Below are 22,927 nucleotides of genomic sequence, written 5' to 3' on the forward strand. Positions count from 1 at the left end.
AGCCCGGGTTGGGGGGGGGGGGCGGTGCAGGGAACGCGAGCAGAAGCAAAGTCCATGAAAGTACAGCTGCTGAGAGATGGGCTGCTTGCCATTCATGAGAGAACAGTGAGGTTCTTTAAAATTATGAAGGAGTAAGGCTGGGGGACGTTAGCAACAGTAGCAAACAAATAAGGAGCAAGGAACCTTCTCTGCCAGTCATTCTCTCTCCCCTCTCTGCCCTGTTGGAAGAGGCAAAGGCGGAGGGAACTGGCGAAAAAGAAACGAAGTTCGCAGCACCAGTGCCAGAATCACAAAGCTGAGTACTCAGGGATGAGATGGAAGCCAAGAGAGGAAAACTTAATAGCTGGCTCATTAATAAAGTCCACAAGGATGAAGCCTCACCACTTTATCATTTAGCACCCTTCAAAACACAGCCAGAGTCAGAACAGTGATTTTGGGAGCAGGGGAAGACATATACCTTCCCCGGGAAAGAGGATATTGTTAGTTTCCCTATGAAAATGTTTATTTTTAAAGTACCTCTGGGGGGTTACTCATGCAAACTATTGAACTTTATTTATTAGCGCATGCGTTTTTTTAACACGTGTCAGGATGGACCTTCTAGGTTTATGGTGTTTGCCGCCTAGGGATTCTGTAGGTGGAAAAGAGGCTCATTTAAAGCTGAGTTTTCCACTGCGGCGATAGCAAATTTATCTAAAGCTGGCCAGGGTCCTAAGCAATTATCTTTTACCACGGTCCATTCTCTGTTGCCAGGAGGGCTGCATTACAGCGCGTGCGAGAAAATTAAAAATTTTTAAAAATATAAACACCACATCATCCCTGCTACTTAATTCATTTTTGCAATCTCTCAGGAAATTTGGGAGAGGAAGGAAGTTTGAGTCTCTGTCTCTAGGCACTGATTATATAAGGTGAGATTAATTTTCCCATATGGTGCTGGAATCCATCTCAGTGTTCTGCAGGCATACTTCTGCCTCACGTAAGTCTATTTGCATCTAGCTAAGCACAGAGTAGAGTTTAGCTTAGAATAGAAAAAAAAAAAAAGAAATGGGAAGGTAAGAAGAGAAAAAGAAGTGTGAAGGGCAAAGAGAGAAACAGCGGATCATTTAATTCTAGGCTCATCCTTCAGAATGGGTCAAACCTATTAGGATCTAGTCATTCTTTCCAACATGTAACATGTATTGAACGTCTACATGCCAAGTATTGCAGGATAAAGTTTCTAGACACCAGGTACGCAAAGACGAAACATGACCCCTACCCTCAGGAAGCTTTGTTTCCAGTGGAGAAGCTGCACGAGTGAAAGAGGCCGCAGCGCAATGTGGCAAGAATTCCAATTAATGAGATGTGTTCGCGTGCTGTGAAAGAAGGGGTGAATGGTACCAAAATCCCGCTAAATATCTAGAAGGCTTCCTAGTGGCAATAGTACTTTTAGCTGGTCAAAAATAAAGGAGAAGTGCCTGGGTGGCTCAGTCAGTTAAGTGTCCAACTTCAGCTCAGGTCATGATCTCACTGTTCGTTAGATCGAGTCCCACCTCGGGCTCTGCATCGACAGCGCGAAGCCTGCTTGGGATTCTCTATCTCCCTCTCCCCTTCCCTATCTGCAGGCACTCTTTTTCTCTCTCTCAAAATAAATAAATGAGCTTTAAAAAAAAAAAAAAGAAAAGAAAGTAGATAAGATTTTGAGAAGTGGGGGATCAGCATCTTTCAAGGCTCAGGCACAGGAAATAGATCAGTGCAACCAGAACAGAGGATGAAAGATGGGACGAGAGATAAGGGGAGATGGGGTTGTCAAAAACTGTGAAAGGTATGGAATTTTCCCTACGCGCAAGCTAACAAGTTAGCTTGGCATAGTTTTGTGGATCATGGCAGATGACACAAGACTCCTGGGTCAGAGACAAGAGCACTTTATTATTAATGGGATAGCAAGCGGTATTTGCTTCAGCATATTTGCCCTGGTTTCCTTTTGCCGCTAAATAACACATAAGTGATGTGATGGCCCCAGAGGCATGCTACATGTTCAGTAGGTTTGCTTTGAAGCTGAGGAACCCAGGCCCCAGGGCACAGCCCTTCTTAAACAGGCAGCTCTCAAGTCCCCCACTCGGAGGGAACAAGCAGAAATACAGTGACCATGCTGTCATCATCTGCATCTCCTTGGGTCCCTATGTGACTGGTTGCAGGAACTGCTCAGTGTCAGGGGATGGACAAGTCTCATAGTCTGGCATGCTTGGCAAGGGTGTGCACAGACACTTGGCCCCCATGGCGGACTGCTTTTCCAAACAGGGGCCAGACAGTAAGCAGAGGCTCTCTCACCTGTTAGATGATGCTGAGGAAGTTGACCTTTGCCCTAAAGCATGTGGAGTCACTCAAGACTTGACCAGAGAAATGTGCTGATGGTCGCTACAAGTTGCAAGGATGACTCTCATCTTGTGTGGAAAGGATTGGACAGCAAGCTGAGGCAATGAAGAAAAGTCAGTAAGGTGGCAATTCCAGCATTCCATCTGTGAAGTGAACTATTGGGAGCCAAGGTAGTAGAGGAAGAGGTTGGGGAAGGTGGTAAATCCAAGGATACCATAGTATCCTTGGTAGGATCGGAAGCAGTTTTGTGGGGTTGGTGAGAAGAGAAGAAGAGAAGAGAAGAGAAGAGAAGAGAGGGGAGAGAAGGGGAGGGGAGAGGAGGGGAGCAGGGGAGGGGAGCGGGGGAGGGGAGGAAAGGAAAGAAAAGAAAACTTTAGAAAAAAATCTAACATCCAATATTACTGACAACTTACTTTGTGTCCTTAATTTCATTAGTATTTTTACATGTGTCAGGTCACTTAATCTTACTCTTTGAGAAGCAGATACTATTGTTGTTTTACAGATGAGGAAACAGATGCAGGGAACCTAGAAGGTGACCCCTCCCAGTTGCCACACAGGGAGCTGGGTGGGTGGTGGTGTTTTCCAGTGACATGGGGCATAGCAGAAGTGGGACAGGTCTGGAAGGGAAGATAAGGCATTTGGTTTTTGGCCCATATTATGACCTGAATGTTTGTGGTTCCCCCCCTCCTCCAATTCATATGTTGGAGCCCTAATCCCCAGTGCAATGATATTTAGAGATGCAGTCTTTGGGAGGTGGCTAGGGTTTGATAAGGTAATGAGCATGGCACTCTCATGATGAAGTCAGTGCTCTTCAGAGAAAAGGAAGACAAAGAATTCTCTCTTCGTGAGCATGCACTCAGTAAAGGCCAAGTGAACACACAGAGAGAAGTTGGCATCTGTCAGCCAGGACGAAGGGCCTCACTATAGGAACTAAACTGTCTGGTCCCTTGATCTTGGAGCTCCCAGCCCCCAGAACTGTGAGTGTTGTTTAAGCCACTCATCCTCTGGTATTTTGTTGTGGTAGCCCAAGTACACTAAGACAGCCCAGTTGAATGTACAATATCTGGGCGACATCTGAATGGTGATTCTTAGCAGCTATTTGAATCCTTAAGTCTGGGCTCCAGAAGGGAGGTCTTTCCTGGAGAAATAGATTTAGGAGTAGTCACTTAGGAGGTGGGAAGTGAAATCACAAACGTGGATGAAATTATCTGGAAAAGTGGGAAGAATAGAAGAAGCAAAGGGTTATGGCATGAAGCTGAGGCAGGAAAACTAAAGAGATCCCATGAAAAACTTTTTTTCCACTCCTTTTTCTGCTTCTATTCTTGCTAGGAACTACACACTTGCCTTACACAGGCCCTTATAGAGCAGATCGTGGATTTCCTCCTTGTAAAGGTCGTGGAGTTAATATTTCTTTGGAGTCTTTCGGCACAGAGACCACTGGCTTATCAGGACCCCGGGCTCCAGGGCGTAAGTGACTCATGGCGGACATCTACACATTTGTATTTGTTCTTGGATGCCTGAGAAGACACGTGCACAGGACCACAACCCTCAAGAAAAACCCCAGATCCCAAGCAAAGATGGGACTCCCTCTTTTCCCTTCTGAGTCTTCTGAACACTCTATGTCTATGCTCTGTCTTCAATAAACTCAGCTCTCACTCCTCCTGGGCTTGCACTTGATTTCTATGCTACCTGAAGCCAAGGACCCTCTTGGCTGGTCCTGAAGGACTCCCCTCTGAATCCTCAGACTCAGTCAGCCTGCATCAAAGCTATGAAGCTTGCATCAAAGCTACATTTCGGGGGCAGGTAGAGAGGAATCAAAATTAGATTTCAGAGACAGGTAGGGAGGAAAGCCCCACAGAAGACCAAAATGGGATGATTAGAATGGTAGGAAGGAGAAAAGGAGAGAAGGGACGGAAGTCAAAGGAGGGGAGAATTTCATGTAGAATAGAATGCTTAATAAAAACTTGACCTCAGGGGTGCCTGGGTGGCTCAGCAGGTTAAGTGTCAGACTCGATTTCAGCTCAGGTCATGATCTCAGTGTTGTGAGATCCAGCCCCGAATTGGATTCTGCACTGGGCATGGAGCCTACTTAAGATTCTCTGTTTCTTTCTCTCTCTCTCTCTCTCCCTCTCTGCCCCTCCTTCACTTTCTCTGTCTCTCTAGATAAACAAAACAAAACAAAACAAGACAAAAAAACTTGACCTTAGAAAGGGTGAGTGACGAATGCACCATGCCAATTGAGTAAGGTGATTTGCAGGTAATTTCTTTTATTTTTTAAATTTTTTTATAGTTTATTTATGTTTTGAGAGAGAGAGACAGAGCATGAGCGGGGGAGGGGCAGAGAGAGAGAGAGAGAAAGAGAGAGTCTGAAACAGGCTCCAGGCTCTGAGCTGCCAGCACAGAACCCAACACGGGGCTCGAACCCATGAACCGCGAGACCATGACCTGAGCCGAAGTCAGATGCCCAACTGACTGAGTCATTCAGGCCCCCCAGGTAATTTCTAAGTGTAAAGAGAATAAGTTAAATTAGTGGACAAATGAGGAGTCATTGAAATTTGAATTGTGGATGACAAACTTGAGACACCATGTGTTAAGTTACCTGTAGGATAATTTCAGAGGATGGTCAATCTGTGTTGGTTGGAGGGATAAGTGAAGCAGAAAGGGCAACAAAGTGGACAACGTTTTTTTCTTTTTTTTAAAAAAAATGTAATTCCATCTCTGTCTGGAAGCGAATACTGTTGGCCTTGAAGAAGGTCATAGCAAGATTATGTATTCCCCTTGCATAGATTGAAAATACAGAGTGGGCATGTGCCCCAGATAGTCTACTTGTAATTTAATTTTTATTTTATTTGTTTTTAACGTTTTTATTTATTATTGAGAGACAGAGAGAGAGATAGTATGTGCATGGGAGGGGCGGAGAGAACGGGAGACACAGAATCTCACAGACACAGAATCCACAGCAGGCTCCAGGTTCTGAGCTGTCAGCACAGAGCCCGACGCGGGGCTCCAACTCACAAACCACGAGATCATGACCTGAGCCGAAATCGGACGCTTAACCGACTGAGCCACTCAGGCGCCCCTACTTGTAGTTTAGACAGGGTTTGGATTCTGATCCCGGCGCCTTGCTATGCTATGATAAAAACTGCGAGTGAGGGGTTCAGAGAACAGAGCCAGCTCTCTTGCTGGTCATGCTAAAATGAACTGTTGTTTTTTAAAAAGCGTTAGAAGTGCTATAAGATAGCAGGAAGTGGAGACAGGCCAAAAAGATCATGTGGTGGAGACCTCTCTTATCTTTCACTGCAGTTAATTAACCAGCTCAGAGAAAAGATAAAGGAGAAAGAAATGCTTAGAAAATAAATAAATAAAACCCGGGCATAGGGTCAAGCAGAACACTTGTTGTAGAAGGAGATAATTATTATAATTAATGGTAATACATATGGATGATGTCAATTTGTGAAAGCGGTGAGGGTCTGGGAATTCTTCCATTCTCTCTTCCTCTAGGCCTCTGCTAACTCACCTACACATCCCTGTTAACCTGGTGACCCCACTGCTATCTTTGTATTTTTGGTGTGTGTGTGTGTGTGTGTGTGTGTGCGCGTGTGTGCGCGTGCGCACACACACACACACGTGCATGACTCTAAATAGCTCTGGAAAGTAGTAAGCAGATAGCAAGTAACCCAGAATAACCAAAAGGGCTGGACGATATGCTTAGTTGAACGTAATCTGAAATGCAATCAAGTTCATGGTCTCCCATGATTAAGAAGAGCTAGCCCTCCCAACTAAGATGAAAAAGGAGGATGTTTTTTCTTCAGTATTGACTGCTGCACATTATCCAGCCTATTGAAGAATTACTAAATTTTAAAGTTGGAAGGGTTTTTAGAAATCAAAAATTCTAATTTTTTATCCCTGTAGATGAGAAAAATTGAGGCCTAGATAGGCTAAGTTATATCACCAGGGTTGCACGGCTGGACGGTGGCCCGGCCAGGATTGGCACAAAGGTTTCTAGTAACTTATTGTTACTCATTTCATGTGGCAGGTGTGTGAATAGAAGTTAAATATATTTTTAATGTTTATTTATTTTTGAGACAGAGAGAGAGAGAGCGTGAGTAGGGAAGGGGCAGAGAGAGAGGGAGGCATAGAATCTGAAGCAGTCTCCAGGCTCTGAGCTGTTAGCACAGAGCCCGATGCAGGGCTCAAACCCACACAGTGTGAGATCATGACCTGAGCCAAAGTCGGACGCTTAACCAACTGAGCCACCCAGGCGCCCCAGAAGTTAAATATATTATTGTGTGTTCAGACACGTTTGAATATGTTTTTTTAAAACCTGCTGTCATTACTTTACACACAAGTTTTTCAAGCACAGACATGGGTTCAAAGACCTATTCAGCTTTTACTTGTATAGTCTTGAGCAACAAAATTTTGTTATTTGCAGAATATTAAGCTATATCATTGAGAACTTTAACCCTTTTATTTTCCCATGTCCTAGCTTTTTAAAAAGTTTGTATTTATTTATTTTGAGAGACAGAGAAAGAATGAGCTGGGTGTGTGTTGGGGGGCAGGGGCAGAGACAGAGGGAGAGAGAGAATCCCAAGCAGGCTTTGTGCTGACAGCAAAGAGCCTGACTTGGGGCTCAAACTCATGTACCGTGAGATCATGCCCTGAGCCGAGATCAAGAATCGGATGCTTAACCCAATGAGCCACCCAGGAGCCCCCTCTATATCCTACCTTTTAAAATCTAAATCTTTTGCAGGGGGTGTTTCTGGCTGGCTCATTTGGTACACCATGCAACTCTTGATCTCGGGGTTATAGTTCAAGCCCCACTCTGGATGTAGAGATTACTTAAATAAGTAACCTTAAAAAAACAAAAACAAAACTTTTGGGGGGAAAATTTCAGGGTGATGATAAAGGAAGTCATATAGTTAGCTGGGCATAAGCTCAAGGTCTCTTAGATAAGCCTGTCAAAGAAAGATTCCTCAGGAGGCAGGGTGGTCTCTGAGCTGTGAAGCGCAGAACACACAGAAGGGCTGAGCTAGAGAAAGCTTCAGGATCTCACTGGTGATCTCTCCAGCTCGTCTGGTCTTGTCTAGAGGCCTGTGCCAACTTGCATATTCACCTTTGAACGTTGGTGCGAATTCCCTCTTTTAAATATCGCAATCACGTCCCAGATGCATGTCATTCTGTCTCTGACATCAAACAGACAGCTCGTGTTCTTTACCGGCATGCCTCCAGTAGCTCCAGAATGGCATTCTACAGCAGGCCATGGGTTCATGAGTCAGAGCTTCCCATCTTCGCTCTTCCTTCCATCAGAGCCTATAGCACCGAGTATTATCATGTAATTTATTTTCGTGAATGTTTATATCTGTTACTGTTTATTTCCACTTACCTGTGGAAAGCTCTGATGTCAAGTTCCAATTCAACTGCTTTTGAACTCTGTGGCTAGAACCAAATCACTCGGCTTCTTGGAGTCTTTTTTTTTTTTTAAATCTCTGTAAAGCTGTAAGGTTTATACCTGATCTTCTGTTCCAATGAGATGAAAGTGGGAAGTGCTTGACATTTTCCGGGGTGATAAGCACAATTCAAAGAAGGGCCCCAAGATTCTCACGCCCTGGTTTATATAGCCTGTGTGATCTCCTCCCCTTGAGTGTGGGCAGGACCTGGGACCAAGATAGGATTTCACAGCTATGAAAGGATTACTAATCAGTTGACTAGGAGTTCATCAAAAGGGTGGGCCTGGGGGCGCCTGGGTGGCTCAGTCTCTAAGTATCTGACTTCGGCACAGGTCATGACCTCACAGTTCATGGGTTCGAGCCCCACGTCGGGCTCTGTGCTGACAGCTCAGAGCCTGGAGCCTGCTTCAGATTCTGTGTCTCCCTCTCTCTCTGACCCTCCTCTGCTCACACTGTCTCTCTCTCCCAGAAGTAAATAAAACATTAAAAAAAAAGGTGGGCCTGGCCTAATCAAGTGAACCTTAAAAGAAGAACTACAGCCTTCTTAAAGGGAGATATAAAGCCAGAGAGACGCTCCTGCTCACTCTGAAGAAGTCAACTGCTCTGAGCTGTCTGTGGAGGGAGGGCCTGTGAACCTGGCAAGGACTTGAGTGTGGCTTCAGGGAGCTGAGAATGGTCCCCAGCAGACAGCCACCAAGAAGTCAGGGACTTCAGACATATGGCTGCAAATAAAAAATCCCACCCTCATCTGAGGGAGCTTGAAAACAGACTCTTGTCCAGTTGAGCCTCTCAGTGAAATGCAGTCCAGCCAACCCCTCCATTACAGCCTGGTGAGACCGTGAGCAGAAAGCCCAGCTGAGGCTGTGCCGGAACTCGGGTCCACAGAAGCTGTAAGGTAGTAAGTTAGTGTTATTTGACACTAAGTCTGTGCTAAGTGTTACGCAGCAGTGGAAATGAATACAACTACTCAGTACCAAACACCAAGAGGTGAGGGGTGAGGGACATGGACATTCTCTCTTCTCTCCTGATACCCCCACCCTGTCAGCTAGGGCACAGGTATGATCAACCAGATGTGTCCACCTGGAACTTCGAATCTGGGGGGAGGGACACGAAAACTCAGAGACCGTTAGAGGTTAACTCCTGAGGTCAGCAGCAGTGGGAGCAGCGCCTGGCACAGCTTTTGGACAATATGTGACCGTGGCATGACTGGTGGGACCACGTGGAACCAGGACCCCTTCGTTCCTGACCATTCTCCGTGTTTGGTGTTCGTGTAAATTCTGTGAACCATGCATTGCTTTTCCAATGCATTTATTCCTGTTGCAAGTAGCCAGAAATTGCTTCTGTAATTTGCCCCCAAGAACTTAGATTATTATAGATCATACATGGAAAAGTGCCTTGTAACATTATTTTAGCTGTTTCTCTGCCTTCACTTTTCTTCAGGCTTCTGCGTCTGACCTCTGGCCCTCTCTGACCATTATAATTCTTGGTGTCATTCTGCACCCTGATATTCCTATAAATAATACCTTGATTCTAATAAATAAATGGAACAGATACGTCCGTCTGTGTGAAAACGAAGAGACCATTATCAAAAACCACAGAGGGAGGGAGAGGGGGCAAGATGGCGGAGAAGTAAGGAGCTCCGTACTTGCACTCGCGCCCATACATCACACAGAAAAGATCTGAAGCCATTGGAAACCTTACAAAACCTGAGAGATTGGGAGACAAAGGACGCAGAATCCACTGAGAGAGCCTTCTAACGTGAGTGCGAACCGGGGAAGATAAAATCGGGCCGGGATCGGAGACTCCAGGNCTGAGGGAGAACATTTAGGCACTCAGAAATGCAGAGAGGGACCATGGGAGCTTGGGTGGCCTGTTTAGGTTTAAAAGACTTGCCTCCAGTTGAACTCCAAGGTCAAATGGAAAAATCTCTACCTGTCTTCAACCCTTCAGAAGACAAGTGTCTGCTACCGTGGCATCTCCAGGGAAGATGTTTCCTGGACGACCATTCAGAATGGGCTTGGGTCTTAGAAACCTCCGTTCCAACAGGCTCAAATTCACATCTAGGGTTCACACCTGCCATGTGATGAGCCAGAAGTCTGTACATATCTTCTCAGACTCTGCATTCCCACCACTGCCAGAATGGGAAACACATGAAAAGAGAAGCATCATCTTTGAGAACAGATGATTAGAAAACACAGTTAAAACAACAACAACAACAAACAAACACACAGCGATGCCCGGGTGGCTCAGACGATTAGGTGGCCGACTCTTGATCTCCGCCTAGGTCATGATCTCACCGTTTGCGAGTTGGAGCCTGCATCCGGCTCTGCGTTGATGGCGTAGGGTGAGGATGCAGTCTTCCCTTCTCTCTGCCCTTCTGAAACAAACAAACAAAAACACACAAACACAAAACCATTGCCTTCATCAGAGTGGTCTCAGGGCCCGAGGACATGNGGTCCTGGAAGCTATGCTCTTGGATCACGCGTTGGGGGCTGAGGCTGCAACATGTTTGAGAGCACCGGAGGGCAGGCCTGTTTGTTCAGACCAGCTAAACGCAGGGCCCTCGGATCACTTTACATACGGGCAGGGGGGGCCCTGGGGACCCTTTGTGCAGAAGGGCCTCTGCGTTTGAGGGAAGAGGACTACGACCATGACTTCCCCCACTCACCATATCTGCATCCAGCGCCCAGCAAGGGGGGGTGGTGCTGAGGGGTTTGCCCGTGACTCCTGGCAGGAGAGCTCCGGTGAAGGGAAAGGCAGGGGTGTTTGGGGCCGGAAGCAGTCAGGCAGTAAGTGTCCGCAGAGCACAGAGCACGTGGCGGAAGGAGGAGGAGTCAGAGGTGGCCCCGCGGTGCTACGCCGAATAGCCTCCCAAGATACCCGCCGGGGGACTGCATTTAAGTTCCTAAATAGGGAAAAAGGTGCCAATGCGACCTCGATCGAGGAAGCTGTAAAAACGAGTGAACAAATTTAGCAACTTCGGGTGGCAGTTTACCTGTAACACTTGGGGCAGAAATGGGGAGCGCGCCAGAAAGCCAGTGGACCAGGGACAGTGGGAGGGGCAGAGCGCATGCGTGGTAGAAGGCGCGGCTGCGGGAGGAGCAGAGCGGAGCAGAGCGAGCACTGGACGCAGGCGCGCGCACCCCGCGGGCCTCAGGCCAGACTGCGGTGGGGGGAGCATAGAGGGATCCGGCTGGGGGCTGTCCAGGCCTGGCGCTGGGCAGGGTCCCATCTGCCTGAGGTTCTTCATGTTGACTCGGCATTCATGGTCCGTCCCTCGGGGAGCAAGCAGAGCATGGCCAGGGTCTTGGAAGTATTTGAGCACCTCCGCGTCTAGGTGATCACTTTCTTTGACAGTCCCAGCTAGGCTGGGAATAGAGTTGTGTGCCAACTGCTGCATCAGCATCAACTGGCCATCAACCCCTTTCGTTATGAGGTCAGAAGAGTCGTACCCCTGTCCCTTCGGCCTATATTTATGAACGTGGCCTGTGATGTCCTGAGGCCTTGTCGAGTTCAAATTTCCTATGAAAATGATGCTTCCCATTGAGGATAATATAATCGCAGAATTCCGAGGCTCAAAAGATAACTCAAAATAGGAAAACAAAGTTTAAATCATATTTCCTGGTTTACATAAAAACGAATATGGTTGTGAGCGAGGCGCTTTATGTTTAGAAACATTGGTCACGAGTTTATACACATAGTTCACTTTATTCATATTACTGCAAGTCAGGGGTGTAGCATTTAAGCTAAAAACTTGAAAGCTTCCATGAGAGAATAGGGGAGGCTGGAGTTTGCAAATGGTTGGACAAGGTGCTGGAAACTGATTGGCCCCAGATTCTTTTGTGACCGACATTCTGATCAGTGTCTCCGGGCAAAAGTTTGGTAAGGCTGAGAGCAGAAGAATTCTGATAGGGAGCCCTCTAACCAACCAGGGGGTGACCAGTTGGCCAGGAAGAAAAGAACCAAGGTATGAACAAACCTAGGGCAATAGAAGATACATTGTATTTTCTGATTATAGCAACATGATGGTAAGTATTAGCATCCCCTTTTTGATCACATACCTAAGGACACACAGTTGGTGGATAATCAAATAATGATGACGATGATAATACAATGAGGGTGAAGTCCTACCTGTGTATCGTGCTTTTCTGCTTACAGAATAAATTATTATTAACTAACTGAGATCCTTGGATCCCTATAGTACACAGGTGATGCAGATTTTGTTATGATCATTTTTATTTCTGGTGTAGGAAAATTTGGACCAAAACAGCTTTTTAAAAATAAGTATTGGAAAGTCATACTTATTGAAATAATAAATCAAAATCCCTCTTTCATATTCATTGCAGGCTCAACAATTTTTAGCTGTGTGACCTGAAGCAAAGGACTTAACTTCCGTAAACCTTAGTTCCCTGGCACCGACTTTCCACACTACAAGGCATGAATGTGATAATCACTTTAAATTGTTTTGTATTGTTAGGGCTTCATAAATATTAACTATTTAAAAATAGTTATCATTAGAGGGGCTCTGGGGTAGCTCAGCCAGTTAAATGACCCAACTCTTGACTTTGGCTCAGGTCATGATTTCAGGTCATGATCGTGAGATCAAGTCCCAAATCAGGCTCCATGCTGAGTGTGGAGCCTGCTTGGGATTCTCTCTCTCCCTCTCTGCTACTTCCCTGCTTGTGCTTGCTCTCTCTCTCTAAACAAAACAAAACAAAACTTAAAAACTCTTTAAAAAATAGTTATCATTAGAGATTCAAAAGTCCTTGGGCCTTTTTCATGTATTTATTTTACAAAATTGTCAAAAGAACTTTTTGAAGATTTTTTAAATTTTTTTATTTATTTTGAGGGGGGGGGCGGGCAGAGAGAGAGAGAGATAGAGAGAGAGAGAGAGAGAGAGAGAGAGAGAATCCCAACCAGGCTCTGAGCTGTCAGCACAGAGCCCAATCCTGATCCGGGGCTTCAGCTCACAAACTGTGAGATCATGACCTGAGCCAAAATCAAGAGTTGTATACTCAACTGACTAAGCCACCCAGGTGCTCCAAAATGACTTTTTAATAAGGTGTTCATATCCTTGAAATGTACCATAGCATCACCAAGACAAGCTGGATTGAAGATATATCATCTGCTTATATATTTTGTGTCTCTTACTTACTCCTCAATATATTAACTCAAGAAATATATGGTTAATGCATCCTCTTTCAAGAGCTTACAGTCCAGGGATGCCTGGGTTGCTCAGTTGGTTAAGCATCCAACTTCAGCTCAGGTCATGATCTCCTGGTTTGTGAGTTCGAGCCCCACATCAGGCTCTGTGCTGACAGCTGAGAGCCTGGAGCCTGCTTTGGATTCTGTGTCTCTCTCTTTCTCTCCTTCCCCCCCCAGCTTTCACTCTGTCTCTGTCTCTCTCAAAAATAAATAAACACTAAAAAAAAAAAAAAATTAACAGCTTACAGTCCAATGAGGAAGCAATTTTTGTAGGTAATTCCAGTATAGTGGGGTGAATACATTTTGACCCAGCAGTTCCACTGTTAATTATTTTCCTAGGAGAAAAGAGAAAATGTAGCTACAAAAGTACTTGCACAGGACTGTTCATAGCAACTTTATTTATAACGGTTCAAACTGTAATTGATTAAAGTATCTAACAGTAGGATTATGGAAAACAAACTGTGATAAATCCATGCACACTAAAAGCAACAGAAAGGATGAAATATGGATGCAAAGACATGGGAATCTCAAGAACATCATGTCCATGTTGAGGGTAAGAAGCTAGACACAAAAGCATACATCTATGTGATGTATATGAAATTCCATAGTAGGTCATGTTCATCTATGGTGAAAGGAATCAGAAATGCTGAGGCATAGGAGCACATGTACCCCAATGTTCATAGCAGCACTCTCCACAATAGCTAAAACATGGAAAGAGCCTAAGTGTCCATCAACAGATGAATGGATCAAGAAGATGTGGTTTATCTATACCATGGAATACTACATGGCAATGAGAAACAATGAAATCTGGCCATGTGTAGCAACATGGATGGACCTTGAGGGTGTTATGCTGAGCGAAATAAGTCAGGCAGAGAAGGACAAATATCATATGTTTGCACGTATAGGAGGATTAGGAGGAACTTGACGGAGGAACAAGGGGGAGAAGAAGGGCGGAAATGGTGGGGGAAAGGGAGAGAAGCAAACCATGAGAGACTTTTGAATGCTGACAAAAACTGAGGACTGATGGATGTGGGGGGAGGGGGGATGGGCATGGAGGAGGACACTTGTGGGGATGAGCACTGAGTGCTATGTGGAAACTAATTTGACAATAAACTATTAAAAAAAAAAAAAAAAAAAAAAAAAAAGAAAGGAATCAAAGTGGTGTTGCCTACAGTTGGAAATGAAACAGGTATTGACTGGGAAGGGCCATGAGAAACCTTTCTGGAGTGATGGAAATGTTTTCTATCTCGATGGAGGGGGCTGTGGGATAGGATACAGAGATGTATATACGCATTTGTCAGAACTAACCAACTCGAACAGGTAAGATGTGTGCATTTCACTGTATATAAATTCCACCCTAATACAAAAAGATTTTTACACTTTTATAAATGGTATGTTTTAAAATCTTATTTTCCAAATACTTACTAATAGTAATATATTAATAGTAATACTTACTAATAGTAAGTATATACTAACACATAGCAAGTCAATTACTTTCTGCATATTGACCTTGTATCATCTATTGATAAATCCGTTCATTCATTCTGGTAGCTGATTTTTTTTTAATGTAATTTTCTCTGGGTTCTGCCTATGGTAAACCTCCTTCAGGCTTCCATTTCTCTTAATTACCCACTTAGGCTTCCCATTTGTGTCTCTCTGTGCTACAGTTGGGATCCTTTCTTTGATCTTGTTCTTGGGTAGCTTTCTTGATTCTGCTCTCAGACTCCTCTTTTGAGTTTTTAATTTGCATTTTTGCATTGTTCATTTCTGATGTTCATTTGGTAATTTTTCAAATCTGTTAGGTCACTTTCCCCACCCCCACCCCAAGTTCCTGTTTACTGCAGATAGTTTTAATTCTCATTTCTGTAAACATAGCTGTTTCATAATTTGCTTCTGATTATTTGGGAAACTTAAGTCTTTCAGGATCTGCTTAGACAGTGAGGTTTCTTTTTTCTGCTGTTTTTCTTTCCTCCCACTGTTTATAACTTATTTTCTTGTGGCTAGGCTACCATGACTTTGCTCTGCTCACTATCTATGAGACATGATTATTGGTGGTTACAGTGGCTTGGGTGAAGGAGCTCTTTTTTCAGTTTTGCATTTGCTTCTGCCAGACATTTGGGGACACTATCTCTCTGTAATCAATTCAAATTAAGTCATGGTGTAAAGTTTTCTGAATCACTCCTGGGTTTTTAATTTAGGTTATAATTTCTCAGGGGGAGGGCTGGACTCTGGGTAGAACTACCCAGGGACAGATTGTGTGTGTGGTGTGTGTGTGTGTGTGTGTGTGTGTTTTCCCACTCCTTTGCTGTATTCAACATTAAGATGTATGTCTCTTGGGAAGTTTTTTAAGGGGGGAAGGAGCCAGTAGTCTTACTTCTGCTTTATCTTTATCCTGAGGATTCTTCCTTTGGGATTCTAGGTTAACATAAAAGAGCTGTCTAATATCAACCTTTTAACCTGGTGGACACTAAGCTTTGACTTCTCTCCTTCATACTCTGTAAAGTCTTGAAAACAGTTATGTAAGTCCCCTGGATATGTCTTCAGGGCAAAAGGCTTTTGTTGCATTTCTAGCCTTTATGGGTTCTTGGAGCCTCTTAGACTTGGTCTGATAATTTCCTATTATCTTGTTATTTTTTAGATGTTTTTAAGGAGACTGGAAAATTATTTTTTCCATTGACTTTAGCGTGTTGATTCAAATGGCCTAGCCCGTTATTACTGGAAATAGAGGAAAATAAAGTTTGGAACATTTTTAATAGGTTCTTTTTCATAATTTCTAGGTATAAAAATACCTAAATTGGTAAGTTTCACTATGTGAAAATTTAAAATTCTGCATAGCAAGAAATAAAGGATGTAGAAAAGAAAGAAATCATAAGGAAGAAAGAAAATAGACATTCAACAAATAGGAGGAGGTGTTTGAAACTCAAATAAAGAAGTTCAAACTCAAGAGAAAGGACTTATTTTCTTAATACATTTAGAGCTCTATATTCTTGTTGATTGATACATAATAAATTACCCCCAAATTTAGCAGCTTAGAACAACAAACATTTAGTACCTCTCAGTTTCTGAGGTATAAGAACATGGAAGTAGCTTAGCAAGATGGTTGTGGCTCAGAGTCTATCATAAGATTGCAGTCAAGACTGTGGTCAGCTGGGGCTGCGGTCTCATCTGAAGGCTCAGCTGGGGCTGGAGGCCCCCCCTTCTAAGGTCTTTCATGTGAGTCTTGGCAGGAAACCTCAACTCCTCACTAGTCACTTGCTGAAGGTGTCAGTTCCTTACCACGGAGACTTCTCCATCACCAGCTGGCTGACATTGCAGCTGGTTTTACTCCAGAACAAGTGACTCATGAGAAAGAGTCACCAAAAGAGAAGTCAAATGTGTTTTACAGGCTAATCTTGAAAATAACACACCATCACTTCTGCCATATACCGTTGGTCACTGAGACCAACCTGGTACAGTGTGGGAGGTAACTGTGTGTGAATGTGGATATCAGGAGGTGAAGGTCATCTGGAATGTCTTGGAGGCTGCTCACTACAAGCTCCCAAAGTTCAATACAAAATAAAAAACCCCAAACAGAAAAATAAAAGATATAAAATCTGTGCATTAAAAATACATATAAACAATACACACTAAGCATCTAAAACATGACAAGGTGTTCAATCTCATTCAAAGTAAGAATCATGTAAATTCAAACTATAGACAGATGCCATGTCTACCCATAAAGCTGTATAACCCACTGTATTATTGAAGATTTGGGGAAATAGGGTCTCATATTTTGTCAGCAAAGGTAGACATTGGTAAAACCTTTAAGAAGAGTAATTTGGCAATAACTATCAAGAGAAAAACACACATTTCCTTTGATCCAACAATTCCACTTCTAGAAATTTATCCCAAGTATATTCTGGCACATATGCAAAATGATGTCTGTTTGAAGATCTTTATTGCAGCATTGGCTTACAATAGCAAAAGATTGGAAACCATTTGAATTTCCATCTAAAGGGAACTGATTACATGAATTATAGCAATATATATATAATGGAATTCTACGCATTTCTTAAAAGGAATGAGGCAGATCTCTTCATACTGATTTAGAATTTTCTCCACCATGTACTGGAAGATGTGAAAGCAAGGTGTAGAAAACCATGTTGTCACTTGTGAAAAAAAAAACATATATATTTATGCTCGCACATGAATACAGTATTTCTGGAAGCATATGCAAGAGATTGGAATTGGAATTGCCTTTGTAGAGGGGGACTGTGTGTCCAGGGAAGAAGGGGTAGACCAGGGAAGAGATTTCATGCATTCATTATTGTATATTTTGAATTTTATAATGTGTGCATTAACCACTCAAAATAATTTTTAAATATACTTTTTATAATTTTTTGAGAGAGAAAGAGAGAGAGTGCATGAGTTGGGGAGAGGAACAGAGGTAGAGAAATCTTAAGCAGGTGCCATACTCTGCATGTAGCCCAGTGCAGGGCTCAATCCCACAACCCTAGAATCATGACTTGAGCTAAAATCAAGATGCTTAACCAACTGAGCCACTAGGGAGCCCCAAATATATATATTTTTAAATATATTGCAGTAGACTGAAGTGATAGTGACTTAGGCTAAGCTGATGTTGATGGAAACAAAGAGAAATAGAATTGGCAGGGGAGAGTGGGTAACTGCATTGGTGAGTGGGAGAAGGTAGAGTTCGGAATGGTGCTCAGATTGCCGGTACAGGGACCTGAGTGGATCGAAGAGAGGGAACCCAAGAGCATATCTCTTAGAAGAAATTTCTGTCGTTGATAAAATTATCAAGTTTTATTAAAAGAAAACCCACATTTTAAAAAATTCAAGGGTATTCTTTTCCATATTGTTCCATATGCTTCTTGCAATTGGAGATTATACTTTAAATGCCCTTGTATCTCTTACGGCACCTCGTGTGGTGTTTGACTTGTTACAGATACACAGTAGATATTTGCTAGATAAATGTCTGAAAACAAAATTTGTAAAAATGTGTTTTTTCTCTTTGGAAGGTAGATTAAATAATTGCCCAGATATGTGCCGAGGGTGAGCATCAAAGAGATTGAAAATAAAAAATCTTATCATCTCTTTACTTGAGCGTGAAGGGCCACAGGTGGAGGAAAGATGAAGTTCATGCAGCAAGTTGCTGATTGGAACAAGGCACAGAACTTCCAAAACACAAGATAATTTGTTTTCCTATCCCCAAAATAAGGGGAAGAGAGCGTCTGTCCACCAGAGGGCTCTCATCATTCCATTTAATTGTAGGCCTAGAATTACTCATGAGACAGATAGATGTAGTTGAAGACCAGCAGAGACTAGACCTCCTCCCCCACCCCCATTAAATTTATACTACCATGGTAAGGATGTCCTGCCGAGTCATCTTATTACAAGATGAGAGCCTTGAAACTCAGCAAATGTGCTTTAAACGCTACATTTCCAAATGTCATGGATGGCATCCTTGTCTTGCATTAATTTAAAACTGAATTTATCTCTAGGACCTTGTACCACAAGGACTGCTTGGAGGGTTTTCCCATACATGGGATGGCAAGAAGGAGGACCCTGCAACGGACTGCGTCCCCTCATGTAAGCCAATCTAAAGTAGTGATGTCTGTTGAAATTTCAGTGCTCTATGAAGACGTACAGGGTTCCAAAAACTAGGATTACTCGAGCCTATGCATTTACAGTTGTGCATTGCTTTCTCCCATTTTTTATTCTGCTGAGTCCTATGTAATGGTCTCTTATTTGGACTTGAAGTCAGGTAATTATTGGGACCTTCTTGTTGATTTCATGCAGTCATTCAGACAATTGGTTAGTGTCCCTCCCATTAAAATCTTCTGACCCTTAGTGCCCTCATCAGCTGCTTGGTCTCTGTGATTTAACACTGAATCTACAGGATCACAAATGAAAACCTATAAATATCCTTCATCGGATTAATAGAGGCTTTGAGTTAAGAGAGCAGAGAAGGACGTGGATGTTTATTGGTTTCCAGACACTGGGCTGTATTCTAGGTCCATTACGACATTCCATCCATCCATTACAGTAACTCTAGCACAAGGTGGGCATTGTGCCTTCAATTTACAGATGAGGAAGCCCAGCTCTGAGGGCTGAATGAGTCACCCGAAATGGTAAATGCTGTGGTAATGGAACTAATTGAATTTTGCCTGCCTATAGGGTTTGTGCTCTTTCTGGCATTACATTTCCCCCTAAAATATGAACTCATGCTTTGGGCTTTCTTTATCTCTGCCTACCACCCTCTCCCCAAGCCATTCAGGGATCTTTGGTGGGGATTTAAGGCAGTGTGTTCTATATATCTCCTGGGAGTGTGGTTTAATTGTTGTTACAGCAACATTGCAAGGTCTCTCCCCAGTGTCCCCCCAGCTGTCCATCAACCATAGTGGACACAGAAGAAAGTGATGAGGCCCCAGCAGGTCTTTTGTAGTAACTGGTTTGGCTATGGCTGCTCTTCCCATTCCAGCTACTAATGACCTCTGGCCCTGGGACAGCCTGCCAGACTAATAAACACAGGTAGGGTTAATGGGCCACCAGATCAGTAATCGTGCTCCTTGACGTGGACTTTATGTATTGGCCATCTGCTCTGAGCTCGTATAATAATTAGACTTGCTCCCATGAGGAAGACACAGTGGCCCAATGTCAAGAGGACATATGCTTTTGGGTTTGCTCTGATTCCTTCACACCTTCTCACCCAGTTCCCCAGGAAAGCGATGTTATAGGAGCAAAGTGGTAGCATGAGGTTGGTTGTAAAATCTGTCACCATGGAGGACAGTGACCTTTACCACCTGAACCAGAAAGCCACACCCAAGACCACAGCCTTGTAGGGTCATTAGCACATGTGAAGATGTACCAAGCAGAAACCTGTGCAGTCCAGCCCCAGCCCCATCTGAGGCAGAGCATTTTGAAACCCCAAGTCCCCTCAAAGTCATGTGTGGAACAGTCTTGCAAGTTCATTTTCAAAGCAACGCTCCAACACTGAGGTTTTCTTTCTGAACTCCGTTCCACTGAATGGGCTTATCTGAGGGAGGGCAGACTGCTGTTTCTTTGATTGGATGATGCAGGATTTGGGGAGATTCTTGAATGAAGGGAAGAGAGAGAGTGTGCATTCGGCAAACGGAAGCTGAGGGCTTATTATAGGCCTGTGAGTCACAGGGACTGCAGGCAAACGGTCTGGAGAGGGGTGGGTGAGTGGGGGTAGGTGTGAAGCAGGGCTGGAAGGGAAAGGAAGCCAGGACAGGGGAGAGGAGAGGTAGAGTGTATTAGTCAGGGCTCTCCAGAGAAACAGAACTAATAAGATGTGTGTGTGTGTGTGTGTGTGTGTGTGTCTATACATACATGAGGGAGGCATTTTAAGTGATGGGCTCATGCACTCATTTTTTATTATTATTATTATTTTTTAATGTTTGAGAGAGAGATAGAGGCAGTGTGAGCAGGGGAGGGTCAGAGAGAGAGGGAAACACAAAATCAGAAACAGGCTCCAGGCTCTGAGCTAGCCGGCAGCACAGAGCCCGACGCGGGGCTCGAACCCACAAACCGTGAGATCATGACCTGAGCCGAAGTCGGGCGCTTAACCGACTGAGCCACCCAGGCGCCCCTGGGCTCATGCACTCATAAAGGCTAGCAAGTCCAAAGTCTGCGGGGGGCAGGGGGGGGGGTGCAGTAGGCTAGAGACCCAGAGGAGAGGCCCTGATGCAGTTCCCATCCAAAGCCTGATGGCTGGCAGAACGCCCACAAAGGGCCTCCCCCATGTATTAACTCTGAGAGCTCTGAACTCTTCTGCTTCTAGGGAAGTGTGTTGAGGTCTGAGGCAAGCATGGGAATGTTCAACCACAAAGCCCTGCAGAAGCCTTTGAACCATTCTCAGATCCCCACACTCTGCCTCAAAGTTGCATCCAAAGGAACCAGGCAGCCAGTCATGCCAGCAGATCTGTGGAGCGTTCGGATGGCTGGACTCAGAAGGCAGCTTGGAAGGAAGGTTCTTCTAGGTGATGGTCAAAACAACTGGAAACTTATTATATTCAATCAGACTTCAGTTGCTGCCATGTCCAAGGAGAACTCCCAGACATTAGTGTTTCCAACTTTGCCTACACACTGGGGTGACCTAGAGATGCTTTTAAAATTCCCAGTGCCTAATCTATATTCCCGATGCATTCAAATCTCTGGAGGAGGGATCTGGGCATAAGTATTTTTGCAGTTCCCCAGGTTCCAAATAAGCAGATGAGGCTGAGTATCTCTGCTCTACCCCTTCCATCAGCCCTTCATAATTCTGCTCAATGCCCATTTAATCCACTTTCATGGAATTCAAACTGCGAGGCACAGGAAAGAGGCTCTTCCACGGCAATGAGGTCTTCTTGGGGTCTGCACCCTTCCCATATTGCCCCAGGAGGCTTAAAATGAAGATGGTTAACATTTTGACCTTAAGGAGACAGAAAGAAGGGTTAACCTTCTAGACATCATGAAGGAAACAGAAGCAAGATTTGGTGGAGATCACATGGCATAAAGGAAAGGGGGCCAGGCATCCCAAGTGACCAGACTGGGCTTGGACTCCATTCTTCTTGGGTAATTCCCCCTTGGGAAAACCCACCAACCTCACTGAGCCTCAGTTTATTCTTATCCTTAACATTTGGGAAGTTGAGGGGGCACCTGGGTACCTCATTCACTTAAGTATCTGACTCTTGATCTCAGCTCGGGTCATGATCTCATGGTTTGTGAGTTTGAGCCCCGCATCTGGCTCAGTGCTGACAGTGTCCCTGCTTGGGATTCTCTCTCCTTCTCTCTCTCTGCCCCTCTCCCACTTGGGTGTGCTCGCTCTATATATATCTCTCTTTCTTTCTCTCTCTCAAATAAATAAATAACCTTAAAATTTTTTTTAAAAGCTGGAATTTGAAATCCAAAGACCTCTGACCCTCAATCTCTTCATCTGTAAAATAGGGATAATGTTCTGGGTTGAATAGCCTTTAGGTCTGGCTGGAACCTTGGCATGTAAACTTACTTAGATGAAATTAGTTCATTGATCATCTTCAAAGTGAGTTAAATGAGAAGCAATCATCTCACCTAGGCTCATGAATCAAGGGGGATACAAAGCAAAGAGGACACAAAGAGATCACCGAAGCCTGGAAACAAATGGACTCCGGAGACTCTGAGTTCCAGTCCTTTGGAGAGGGGACAGGTTTCCTGGCCGACATGGTGTACTAGGAACAAACCTTCCTCTTTTTTCTTCCTCCAACTGAAGGGTCCCATCTGGAAATCCCTTCCTTCTCCTGCTTCACCAGTGTGGGGGGAGAGGCTTGGCATCTCTGTGGCGCAGGTGGATTTAACTCTGGGGCCCCATATCTTTCTCCCCCAGGCACTGCCCTGTAGCCAGGGAGGGTGCACTAGGAGGTGGGGGACATCTCTGCGGTGGGGTGGTCTGAATGAAATGATTCTGGGCTTAGGAGAGCCCTAAGAACAATGACTGGTGTGTTTAAAAGAGAAAGGAGAAGCAGATTGGACACAGATTTCAGAATCCCACCATGGTAAGAGACACAGAGACCGTACAAGGTAAAATGTCATATGAAGACGGAGGCAGAGATTGGAGCAGTGCAGCCGCACACCAAAGATGATCAGGGGCCATCGGAAGGAAGGCTTCTTCTTTGGAGCCTTCAGGGGAAGCATATGCTGCTGCCACCTTGATTTCAGACTGCTGGCCTCCAGCCCTGGAAGAGGATAAACTATTGTTGCTAAGCTACCTAGTTTGGGGTCCTTCGTTGCTCTAGTCCTGGGAAACGATAATGGCTGTACTACTTCTAGATTGTTGCAACTATAAATGAATTTATATTGTAAGTATAATTATAAATACATTTAAATCATATTATAAATATATTTAAATTGTATTATAAATATAATCAAACTTAGCGATGGTAAATGTC

The 22,927-nt window shown here is 44.2% G+C and overlaps 1 long non-coding RNA gene across 1 annotated transcript in view; it reads right to left on the reverse strand.

The window, feature by feature from the left end:
- Positions 1 to 10,561, reverse strand: part of LOC144236479 (uncharacterized) — a 15,643-nt gene extending 5,082 nt beyond the window's left edge. The window contains exons 1-3 of the long non-coding RNA XR_013336565.1: positions 10,465 to 10,561; positions 10,094 to 10,173; positions 9,870 to 9,927 (exon numbers count right to left, since the gene is read on the reverse strand). This is a non-coding gene — a long non-coding RNA (uncharacterized LOC144236479). The remainder of the gene's footprint in view (positions 1 to 9,869; positions 9,928 to 10,093; positions 10,174 to 10,464) is intronic.
- Between the last annotated feature and the right edge of the window lie 12,366 nt (positions 10,562 to 22,927).

This window comes from Crocuta crocuta, unplaced genomic scaffold (assembly GCF_008692635.1).
Source record: "Crocuta crocuta isolate KB4526 unplaced genomic scaffold, BGI_CrCroc_1.0 scaffold24, whole genome shotgun sequence".
Taxonomy (NCBI): domain Eukaryota; kingdom Metazoa; phylum Chordata; class Mammalia; order Carnivora; family Hyaenidae; genus Crocuta; species Crocuta crocuta.